Genomic DNA, 12,206 nt, shown 5'->3' with positions numbered 1-12,206 from the left:
CACTTGCTGCATTTGCGGTAGAGACTAAGCTAGTTTTTGTTTGTTTCCTTGTTTTGTTTTTGGCCATGCCCCACTGGCATGTTGGATCTTAGTTCCCGGAGGAGGGATCGAACCCGGACCCCCTGCAGTGGAAATGCGGAGTCTTAACCACTGGACCGCCAGGGAAGTCCCTAAGCTAGTTCATTTTGAATCTAATAACTCACATCTGATATCTTGGAGAGGTGGTACTGGACTTTATAAATAATCACAGCTTTTTTGGGGGAGAAAGGTCCAAGCATTATTCTAATATTTGAGAAGGAACGGGTAACGTCTTATTACATCAGGTAAATATTTGATAAATATTTGATGGGGAAAATGAATGAATAAATGAGTGATGAAGGAAGGAAGGCTCTGAAAAAGAGTGATTTGTCTTCCCGAAAGTCCCTGGCACAGCTGGCATGTTTGCCCTCTCCCGGGAGGACTGTCTTCCTTGCTGACTGCCATGCTGGTGATGCTCTGCTCACATCCCAAAACGCAATGGTTACACCTTCCCGCTCGTGAGCCACACAGAAAATCCCTAATTTGTAGCATCTGCCGATTTCTGAGGTGTAAATACCCCAACCTTGGCCAATTTCAATCTACCTGTGTGATGTCATTGAATCTCACCAGCCAGAGGAAGCCAGCTCCAGCTCACCACTGTACCTGAGTCTTTTCGGGCCTTGGCCCCAACATCATCTCTTAGCCTGAGTGTATATATTACCTATCTCCTCTGTCCTTCTATGTCTTCAGTGTGAAATACTAGCCAGTTCCTGCAGATGTTGGATGAAATGATGTGGATCAAAATACTTCGGGAGAGGGACTTCCCTGGTGGTCCAGCGGTTAAGACTCTGGCTCCCAATGCAGGGGGGCGAGGGTTCGATCCCTGGTCAGGGAACTAGATCCCTCATGCCGCAACTAAAGATCCCTCATGCTGAAACTAAATATCCCGCACGCCACAACCAGGATCCCGCATGCCCCAACTAAGACCCGACTTAGCCCAATAAATAAATAAATATTTTTAAACAACACTTTGGAGGGGCAAAGAATGGCATGCTATACAAATGCAAGGCGTACGTACAGATAAAAAGCACAAATTAAGAGGTGGTGTGTATACGCACCAAGGGGCTTTGGAAAGTAACGAAGCTGTTCAAATTTGTCGACATCTTTGACACCGACTGAATGGGATTTAATTCATTGAGAGTCCTAGTATGTAAAATATGGTGGGAGAGTAGGAGCATGGCCCCAGGAGGGTGAGTCCTGGAGACCTTGGCAGGGGGCAGGGGGAGGAATCAGGACAAGGAGGAGGCACAAAAATAACCTCCCACTCCTCCCCACTTCCCAGGAGACCTGGGGGTTGGGGGGGAGAGCGTGGGCGGGGCCGCCAGGGAAGGAGGTTGAGAAGGCAGTTGCTCGCGGGGTCCACTAGAGGGCGCCAGGGACTGAGAAGTTGACCGGTCTGCCCCAGCCTCAGACCTGGCCTGGGTGGGAAGGGGAGGGGTCCACTGGGTGACGCTGGGCAGCTGTCTATAGAAGAGGACCTGGGGCCCTAAGTCTCTGAACATGGACTTCCAGAGTTGGGGGTTTGGAGGAGAGGGGTTGAAAAATTAGAGCAGCAGTCTGCAAAAAAAATTTTAAAGGGCCGCGTAGCAAATAGTTTAAACACAGCCCGTCACAATTAGTCAACTCTGCCCTTCTAGTCCCAAAACAGCCACAGACCATACAGTCCCTAAATGGGCGTGCTGTGCGCCAACGAAATTTTATTTTCGGAGGCTGAAATTTGCATTTCATGTAATTTTCCCGTGTCGCGAAATAATTTTTTCCTGTATTTTTAAAGCGAAATAATTATTCTACATTTTAAAATTATTTGAAAATGCAAAAGCTGGTCTTTGCTCTCAGTCTTTACAAAGACAGACTATGGGGGTATAGTTTGTCAATGGACTATGGATGATAATAAATATTTGTCTGACACTAGGAACCAGGTATTAAGTGCCTAAATGCAGTGGCTTACATAGCGCATTTAAAAGCTGGAGGAAATCTTGTTTTAACACTCACTCCTCTATAAGCCAGAAAGTTTCAGTAACAATTATGCAAAGCAACCAATAATTGTAATAGCCATAAGAGAAATATAAAGTGAAATTTTTTTCTTTCATTGAACACCAGCTATATAATCACACCAGTAACATGCGTAAAATAAATATCCCAGTCCAATATATACACTACCAGACGTTAGATAGATAGCTAGTGGGAAGCAGCCACGTAGCACAGGGAGATCAGCTCGGTGCTTTGCGTCCACCTAGAAGGGTGGGATAGGGAGGGTGGGAGGGAGATGCAAGAGGGAGGAAATATGGGGATATATGTATATGTATAGCTGCTTCACTGTGTTATGCAGCAGAAACTAACACACCATTGTAAAGCAATTATACTCCAATAAAGATGTTTAAAAATTAAATAAATAAATAAATATCCCAGTCCAATAAAGGGAAAAAGGTGATGAATGGATACATTTTAATTCCATTAATGAATTTTTTTTTTAAAGAAAAACTTCTCTTTACATGTAGGTACATATCTCTACTGATCTGTTGCAGCAATGAATAATAGCTTTACAGTTTAATAAGTTTAAATCATCAAACAAGAATAATAATTTAAAGGAGGAAATTATTGATATTTCCATTTTAAAGATACGGCTCAAATCCAGTAAAAATGAATTAAAATTTGAGCTTGCCAAACAAAAATATTATAATTTGCAATTGGTGCACTGTCTAAACTTTTAAACAGAAATAGAAGGTCCAAGTGGTCAGATAGGGGAAAAAAAAAAAAAAAAGTGAAGTAGCTCAAACTCTGTTTCTTTGCATTTAAAATCACTGGCCCATCACTGTTTATTTCAAATCTACTGTTTAAACACAAGATCGTGTAATACCACAAGGGTTGGAAATATGAACTGTGTCCAAAGAGAACCCAAAAGAATTAGAATCGTTAAGAACTAACTCTTCAAATGAATGTGTGTAGCTGAGTCTGTGTGTGTCTGGAGCCAAATGCATTGCATGAAGTTCTCCAAATTCACTTCCATGTACAATACAATGTTTATTAAAGGATAAGTAATAAAATGTGCTAATTCAAAACTTCCAGTGGTTAAACCACAGCAATTGTTCAGACCAAGAGTGGACAGACCATGACTTGCCAGCCAAATCCAGCTTATTTTTGTAGGAGCTAAAGAGGGTTTTTGTTTTTGTTTTTTTTAACTAGTTGGGAAAAAAATCAAAAGTAGAGGGACTTCCCTGGCGATCCAGTGGTTAAGACTTCGCCTTCCAATGCAGGGGGTGTGGGTTCGATCCCTGGTTGGGGAGCTAAGATCCCACATGCCTCGTGGCCAAAAAACCAAAGCATAAAACAGAAGCAATATTATAACAAATTCAAGGAAGACTTTAAAAATGGTCCACATCAAAAAAAAAATCTTAAAAAAAAATCAAAAAGAGAATAATATTTCACATGTGCAAAATATAGAGGATTCGAATATCAGTGTCCATAAAAAGAGCTTTCCTGGCACTGGGCCATATTCATTGATGAATTGTCTGCAGTGGCTTTCTTGCTGGGATCACAAGCTGAGTAGTTGCCATCTGGCCCAAAGAGCTGAAAATATTTACTATCTGGCCCTTTATGGAAAAACTTTGCTCACTCCCTGGTTTAGACCAATAAAAGATTTCTTAGGGGGAGATTATTTTGACACTGACATTGTTCAGAATTGTCTATGCACGTTGATAAAAAAATAATAATAAAATCAGGTTTATTATCAGTTTTTGAATTCTCTGCAGACAATGGACTCCCCTTTTTTTGCTTCAGATTTTCTTTTTTATAAATTGAAGTGTAGCTGATTTACAATGTGTGTTAGTTTCTGGTATACAGCGAAGTGTATCAGATAGATACACTTCTCAGATTCTTTTCAGATTCTTTTCCATTATGGTTTATTAAAAGATATTGAATATAGTTTCCTGTGCTATACAGTAGGACCTTGTTGTTTATCTATTTCATATATAGTAGTTTGTATCTGCTAATCCCAAACTCCTAATTTATCCCTCCCCCACTTCCTTACCCCTTTGGTAAACGTATGGTTACCCCTTTGGTAACCATACGTTTGTTTTCTGTTTTGTAAATAAGTTCATTTGTATCATATTTTAGATTCCACATATAAGTGAAATAATATGATATTTGTCTTTCTCTGCTTGACTTACTTCACTTAGTATGATATTCTCTAGGTCCATCCATGTTGCTGCAAATGGCATTATTTCATTCTTTTTTATGGCTGAGTAGTATTCCATTGCATATATACCACATCTTCTTTATCCATTCATCTGGTGATGGACATTTATGTTGCTTCCATGTCTTGGCTATTGTAAATAGTGCTGCTGTGAACATTGGGGTGCATGCATATTTTAGAATTAGAGTTTTCTCTGGATATATGCCCAGGAGTGGGATTGCTGGATCATATGGCAACTCTAGTTTTAGTTTCTTAAGGAATCTCCATACTGTTCTCCATAGTGGCTGCACCAGTTTACATACCCACCAACAGTGTAGGAGGGTTCTCTTTTCTCCACACCATCACCAGCATTTTTTTATCTGTAGACTTTTTGATGATGGCCATTCTGAACAGTGTGAGGTGATGCCTCATAGTAGTTTTGACCTGCATTTCTCTAATAATTAGCAATGTTGAGCATCTTTTCATGTGCCTATTGGACATCTATATGTCTTCTGTGGAGAAATGTTGATTTAGGTCTTCCACTCATTTTTTGTTTGGGTTGTTTGGTTTTTTTTATTATTGAGTTATACGAGCTGTTTGTATATTTTGGAAATTAATGGGCCTCTTTTTTGATAGCACCTGGGGTGGGCTGCTCTCCTCGCCCCAGCCGTGGTATGCCACCACTCACGTGTAAGAGCTCATTGGATCTTTACTATTATCCCCATTTTGGGAGGAGTAGAGGCACAGAGAGGCCAAATAACTTGCCCAGGGTCACGCGGCTTGCAAGAGGAGGAGCTGGAATTGAATCCGGAGAGCCATAACCATGACATTCGCTCTGTGCTAGATGACATGACAAAGCCCCGGCCTGTTGTTGCCATGAGCACTGCTACCTGGGGTTGACTCTGGCTCACCCCGGGGGCAACTCTGACTTAGCTTTGCTGCCTTGAATTTCAGCGTCACTGCTTACAAGCTGCTTGGGCGAGAGCATCCCCTCCCCGAGCCTCAGTTTACTTATCTGCAAAATGGGTATTTACAAAGTTCTCAACTCATTTGGGGTTTTTGGAGGATCAAGTTTATTTGTGTACTTTGCACGGTGCCTGGCACAGTGAGTGATCAATAAATTTTAACTGTGGTTTTGATGAGACTGGGCGCCCAGACCCAGAAGCTGGGCCTAGGAGAAATGGCATTGTTTTTCGTGGAGAAGGGAAGTCCAAGAGAGTCGGGGGGTGGTGGGGGCGGTTTGAGAGAATTCAATGCACAGAGTGAGTTCTCCATGCATGTTTGTTTGTTTGTTTGTTTCAGAGGCCCCGCTGGGATTCTCCATGCACGTTTGCATGCAAATTGCATATACAAAATAAACCTAATGAAAGGTAAGAAATGACTTCCTTTTCAATCCTTTTTTTTTTTTTTTTTTTTAAAGATTTTATTGATTGATTGATTGATTGATTGCTATGTTGGGTCTTCGTTTCTCTGCTAGGGCTCTCTCTAGTTGCGGCAAGCAGGGGCCACTCTTCATCGCGGTGCGCGGGCCTCTCACTATCGTGGCCTCTCTTGTTGCGGAGCACAGGCTCCAGACGCGCAGGCTCAGTAGTTGTGGCTCACGGGCCTAGTTGCTCCGCGGCATGTGGGATCTTCCCAGACCAGGGCTCGAACCCGTGTCCCCTGCAGTAGCAGGCAGACTCTCAACCACTGTGCCACCAGGGAATCCCCTCAATCCTTTTTTAAACTGTTTGATTCTATAAAGAAGCACTCAAATTGGGTGCTCTTGTGTCCTTAACACCTTTTTGCTGAGTTCTCAACAGAGTCACCTAATCCAGAACCTTCCACAGGCAACAGTAGCTGTCTAGAATATAAGAACATTGTTTATTTTGTTTTGCATCTGTTTTAGGCACCTGATACTTAAAAAAAAAAAAAAAAAAACCCTGGTGTTATAATGTTTCCTTTTAAGATACATTTGTTGAAGAAAGTTTACTACCGTCTTCAGCATTATTATGTATTTGGCTTTTTTTCTTCAATAAATTTATTTTTGAAAGACACTTAGTAACGCGCTGGTAAATTAGACCAGTATCAGATGCCCCAATTAGAAGGTAATTGTAAAAGCAACGTAACATGAAAATAAATGTTACTAGGGACTTCCTTGGCGGTCCAGTGGTTAAGACTCAGTGCTTCCACTGCAGGGGGCACGGGTTCAATCCCTGGTCCTTCCGGGAACTAAGATCCCACATGCTACACTGCGCCGCCAAAAAAGAAAAAAAAAGTTACTAAATTCTGTTGAGCGTTTTGGTGATCTTTTAAGTATACTCTAACCTGGAGATTCTATTGGTGATCTGAGATTTCTAGAGTGTTCTTCCTGCAGCAGGGAGGACACTTGGGGATTAACCACGCTCCCAGCGAGAAGAATCAGGGCGCGGTTCTTTCTTAACACTTTCTCAGCCCGTTCCACCTCGCTCATGCGTGGGCGGGATTGTCCCCTACCTGGTGGGCTTCTCCATATATACGTACACAACGTGGCCCACGACTCTTATCAAACTCCACTCCTGGTCAGATTTTCCCTGGGATTAAACATTAACCCCAATGTTTAACCTGACAGGGGCTTCATTTTATATAACCTTTAGATCCATCGTCCCATTTTGCAGATGGGGAACCAGAGTCTCAGAGGGGAGGAGTGACTCTGTGATGTCACAGCCAAGTTGATTGCTGAGCTGGGGCTAGGACTTCGACCTCCTGGCACCCAGTCCAGAAAGCAATTGCGCACAAAATGGGAAAGTTTTGAATTGATTAGAGATGACACAGATATCCCAGCTCGGCCGAGAGCAGGTGCATTTCTCTTGAGATCCGTGGCGCACACTGAGTTGTGGGGTTCACTCCACAGATGGGTTTGGAGCCACTTCAGTGGTGGTGGGGGATTGATTTCGTGGCTGAAGGTATATCAGTGATCAAAATACACAGGTCCCTGCTCCCTGGTGTAAACAGATAACGTAGATAGATAAACAGAATTCCTTCCCATCAAAGGGGTTGTACTGGGTGTGACTGGGATAGCGGGGGTGACTTTGGCTGGGGTGGTCAGGGCAGCTATTTGGGGAGGTGACCACCAGGCTTCGGTTTCATCACAGCTCTGAGGGGTGTTAGGGGTTGAATGGTATCCCCCAGGCCCAAATTCATATGTTGGAATCCTAACCCCCAGGGCCTCAGAATGTGACTGTATTTGGAGTTGGGGGTTTTCAAAGAGGTAATCGAGTTAAATGAGGTCACTAGGGTGAGCTCTAATCCATAAGACTGAGATCCTTGTAAAAAGGGGACATTTGGACACAGAGATACAGGGACAAGATGGCATCTAAAAGGCAAGGAGAGGGACTTCCCTGGTGGTACAGTGGTTAAGAATCTGCCTGCCAATGCAGAGGACACGGGTTCGAGCCCTGGTCCGGGAAGATCCCACATGCCGTGGAGCAACTAAGCCCGTACGCCACAACTACTGAGCCTGCGTTCTAGAGCCCGCGAGCCACAACTACTGAGCCCGCGAGCCACAACTACTGAAGCCCGCACGCCTAGAGCCCGTGCTCCGCAACAAGAGAAGCCACTGCAATGAGAAGCCCGCGCACCGCAACGAAGAGTAGCCCCTGCTCGCCACAACTAGAGAAAGCCTGTGCGCAGCAACGAAGACCCAACGCAGCCGATAAATAAATAAATAGATAATAAATTCTTTAAAAAATAAAATAAAATAATATAAAAGGCAAGGAGAGAGGCCTCAGAAGGAACCAGCCCTGCTGACACCTTGATCTTGGACTACCAGCCTCTGGGACTGGGAGAGAATACATTTCTGTTGTTCCAGCCCCCCAGTCTGTGGGACTTTGTTTCAGCAGCTACAGCAAACACATTCAGAAGGTGAGGGATGGAGGACCAGGACGAATTCAGGCTCTGGGGACCCCGACTTGCTTCCCCCACCTGCAGCTTAAGGGCTCCCTCCCAGAAGCCCCAGGGGTGGAGCCAGGGGAGACAAGGTCTCCTCACCCACAGGGGGAAGGAAGCTGAGTTGACCACATCCACAGCTGTAGGAGGCCTCCTTTTCCTGGTGAGAGGGTCAGCTCTGACCCTTGGACCCACCAGCCATAAAACAATCACCGAGATGAGGTGAGATGAGATGGTGGTGAGACATGGTGGGGGGGGGACTGGGCAGAGGGGTGTGGATTGCGAGATGGCAGGGACGCTGACCCCGTTTGCTGGTCTAGAGTCAGGACCCTCACGGGGTACTGTCCCAGAGGCCACCTGGTCTCCTGAAGCTGGGGGACCCCCTTCCTATGGTTGACTAAGGGCTAGACCCCGACACCAAGCTTGGAGAACCGGATCCCTGACCCAAGGGACCTCCCAGCTCTGTCCACGAACACATCCCATCCAGCCCCACACAGAAACTTCTAGAACCATCACAGGACTGACATCAGCCTTCTCATCCTGGAGCAAGGCACCACCCTGCCCCCAACTCCCCAGGATCTTTCTGCTGAGGCCTCCCTGACCCAACCCCTCCCATCTCTCTTTCCTGCTTTATTCTTCTATACCTGGTCTCTCCCAATTTATTTTTTAAATTTCTAATTGAAGTATAATTGATTTACAATGTTGTGTTTCTCTTCAATTTATTTATTTCCTTGCTTATGCACAACTGATTTTACTTAGCCTCTTCCCCACCTCAGAACATCAGCTCCACGGGAATAATTGGTTATGTTCTCTGCTGGGTCCCCAATGCCTGGCACACAGCAGGCACTCAAGAAGTAGTGGTCAAGGGCTTCCCTGGTGGCGCAGTGGTTGAGAGTCTGCCTGCCAATGCAGGGGACACGGGTTCGAGCCCTGGTTTGGGAAGACCCCACATGCCGTGGAGCAGCTGGGCCCGTGAGCCACAACTACTGAGCCTGCGCGTCTGGAGCCTGTGCTCCGCAACAAGAGAGGCCGCGACAGTGAGAGGCCCGCGCACCGCGATGAAGAGTGGCCCCTGCTTGCTACAACTAGAGAAAGCCCTCGCACAGAAACGAAGACCCAACACAGCCAAAAATAAATAAATAAATAATAAAAATAAAGGAATTCCTTTAAAAAAAAAAAAAAGAAGTAATGGTCACAAGAATGAATGAATGAATTCCCGGCCATAACGTCCTTCATGCTTTAGGAAGGGCAGAGGGAGGCTCCCACCCCCTGACAAAGTCTCGCCTCTCGTGGTATTGGGAGACCCTGGTTCAAGCTTCCTGTCTTCACTCACCCCTGAGAGCCAGGAACCCCTTGGACTGGGAAGCCTGGCGGATTCGGTGCTAATCAGTTGGCGTTGCCCAAGAGGCGGATCAGAGTCCCCCTGTCCCCAGCCCCTGGCCTGCGTCAGCCACACCCATGTCACAAGGGTTTTACTCACTGCCTGGCCTGGCCGTACCCCAGGGGAGAGTCCCGGAGAAGGAGGAGGAGAAAGAGGGGGAGGAGGGGGAAAGGGAGGGGGAGGAGCACCTGCTCCCAGACCCCCTCACCTCTTTCCCCCAAAACTGACCGAAAGGGAGAAGTAGAAAGGACCCTCCGGCAAGCAGTCAAAGGAATGTGGAGGTGACATGGTGACGAGGGGCCTGTCCCCATCTGGGGCAGGGGACCTGGGCGTTGTCTCAATGGTGGCTGACTCATGGAGTGGCCATGGTGAATCATAACCCCTTATTAGCCCCTCTGTCCTCCTGTGCAGAATGGGGACTGTCATTAGGGCCAGACTTGTGCTGAGGCCAAAGGGCTGAGGCGGCCGGAAAATGACAAGCGGACGTCTGCCCTTCAAGCGCCTCGGAACCGGAGCCTGGCGTGTTTCTTACAGATTCATATACTAGTAATAATAGCAATAACCCTAAAAATGGCCGGAGTTTGAGACCTGGCTGTGTGGGCGTCCCTTCTGAGCACTCCACATGTTATAATGGATCGAACCCCCAAGAACCCGGTGAAGCAGGGTCTTTATCCCCCATTTTACAGATAAAGAATATGAGGCAAGAGGAGCACAGTTATTTGCCCACAGTTACAAGTGGCAGAGGCAGGATTCGAACCCAGGCCCTGGTCTACCCCAGCCGGTTCCATGGAAATATCATTCTCACTTTAAAGTTTTTAGCAGTTACATCAGAAAAGTACAAAGCAAAATGGAGTTTCGTATTAATAATAAATTTTTGTCAATCTAAATGATTGAATTCATAAACCCAAACTGTTATCATTTCAACGTGCAGTCAGTGTCACAGTTATGAACGCGGTATTTCACTTTTTTTCATGCTAAGTCTTGGATATCCAATGTGTATTTCACATGTACAACCCATCTCAATGTGGATGCTCAGTTTTCATCAGAAATCCTCGATCTGTATTTATAGAGTTCAGAAAATTTACAGTAAAAATGTACATTCACATACGCAACTTGTTCCATATATACTCGGAAGTTGTCTGTTAACTGAATTAAGTATCAATTTTTAAAATTCAAATGAATAGAAATTAAATAAAAGTTAAAATCCAGTTCCTCAGTCACACTTTTTATACTTCAAGTGCTCAGTAACCACATGCGAACTTAATCCTGCTATTGGGCTGAGCAAGTCTAATCCACAGAACCTGTGGATTACAGAAAACGTTTTCTGAAAAGGGCCAGACAGTAAATATTTTCAGCTTTGCGGACCACAGTGTCTCTGTCAAGACTATGCAACTGTGTGACAGCAACTGTAAACAATATGTAAACTAGTGGGAGTGACCATGTGCCAACAAAGTTTTATTTATAAAAACAAGCAAGGGGCCAGAATTGGCCCACAGACTGTAGTTTGTCAGCCACGCACTAAACTGCATGATTATATTTATACATGTTCAGTTGTTCCTTCTATAAGTATTGATTGGGCAGCTACTGCGTACCAGGCACAGTTCCAGGCACTAGGGATACTGCACACGGTAGGTCTTGTCCTAATGATTGTCCCTATTTTGCAGGTGAATCCTAGCTAGAGACTTTATGGTACTCCCCCGCAACAACCTTTCCTCTCTCTGACTTGTTAAGCACCTGGATCAGTGTTGATGTACGGAAGGAGTAAAAGACACTTTTGTAGAGTGAAATAATGAATGAATATTGACATTCCCTAGGATGTGTCCCTCTGCCTGGCACAGAATAGACACTCCATAAATGTTTGTTGAATGAATGTACGCTGTGATAAATGAACAAAATATATAGTGTCGGGTGGCAGTAAGTTTCTATGAAGAGACATAAATCGAGATGGGGATGGAGACTGGTTTTAAAGAAGGTGGTCATGGAGAGCTTCATGGAGGAGGTGAATTTGAGCAGCCATTTAAAGGTGAAAGGAGCCAGCCACAGGGAGATCTAGGAAAGGGGATAGGACAGCAAGTGCAGAGGCCCTGAGGGAGGGCCATGCCTGGTGACATGAGTCCAGTGTGGAGGGAGAGAGAGGAAAGGCAGTGGAAGACGTTGCAAAGGTAATGAGGGAGAGGGCTTTTTGAGTCCTAATAAGGAAAGCAGACTATGGGGGCCAGCATGGAAGCCAGGGGGAGGAGGAGAAGGGGGAGAGTGCACTGGTCCAGCCCAGTGAGGATGGGGCTGGACCAGGACAGCAGAAATGGAGCAGGCAAAGAATGAACGTATTTTGAAGACAGAGCTGTCAAGACTTGCTGATGGATTGTAATAAACATGTGCAAGGCCCACTGGAAGACAAACAGAAGCACAAGAGTGTGGGAGCTGAGGGAAGGAGGAGGGTGACAGATACACAGGAAGTAGTGAGAGCCAAAAAAAATGCCACGGAATTCAGAACAGTGGTTACCTCCATGGGGGGAGGGGTAACTCCTGAAAAGGGATTTCTGGAGTTCTGGAATATTCTTTCTCTTTTTTTTTTTTGGCCGTGCCATGCGGCATGCGGGATCTTAGTTCCCCGACCAGCGGTCGAACCTGTGCCCCCGGCAGTGGAAGCCCAGAGTCTTAACCACTGGA

At 45.4% G+C, this 12,206-nt stretch overlaps 1 protein-coding gene across 1 annotated transcript in view; it reads left to right on the top strand.

Annotated features, from left to right (window-relative positions):
- The window catches only part of CREB3L3 (cAMP responsive element binding protein 3 like 3), a gene marked incomplete at its 5' end in the record, with an annotated part of 39,718 nt that overhangs the window by 9,511 nt on the left and 18,001 nt on the right, over positions 1–12,206 (top strand). Inside the window, one exon of the mRNA XM_082381692.1 lies at positions 5,552–5,619. The remainder of the gene's footprint in view (positions 1–5,551; positions 5,620–12,206) is intronic.

This window comes from Balaenoptera borealis (assembly GCF_965194805.1).
Source record: "Balaenoptera borealis genome assembly, chromosome: 2".
In the NCBI taxonomy this organism is placed as follows: domain Eukaryota; kingdom Metazoa; phylum Chordata; class Mammalia; order Artiodactyla; family Balaenopteridae; genus Balaenoptera; species Balaenoptera borealis.
This window is presented reverse-complemented; position numbering and strand designations above follow the sequence as displayed.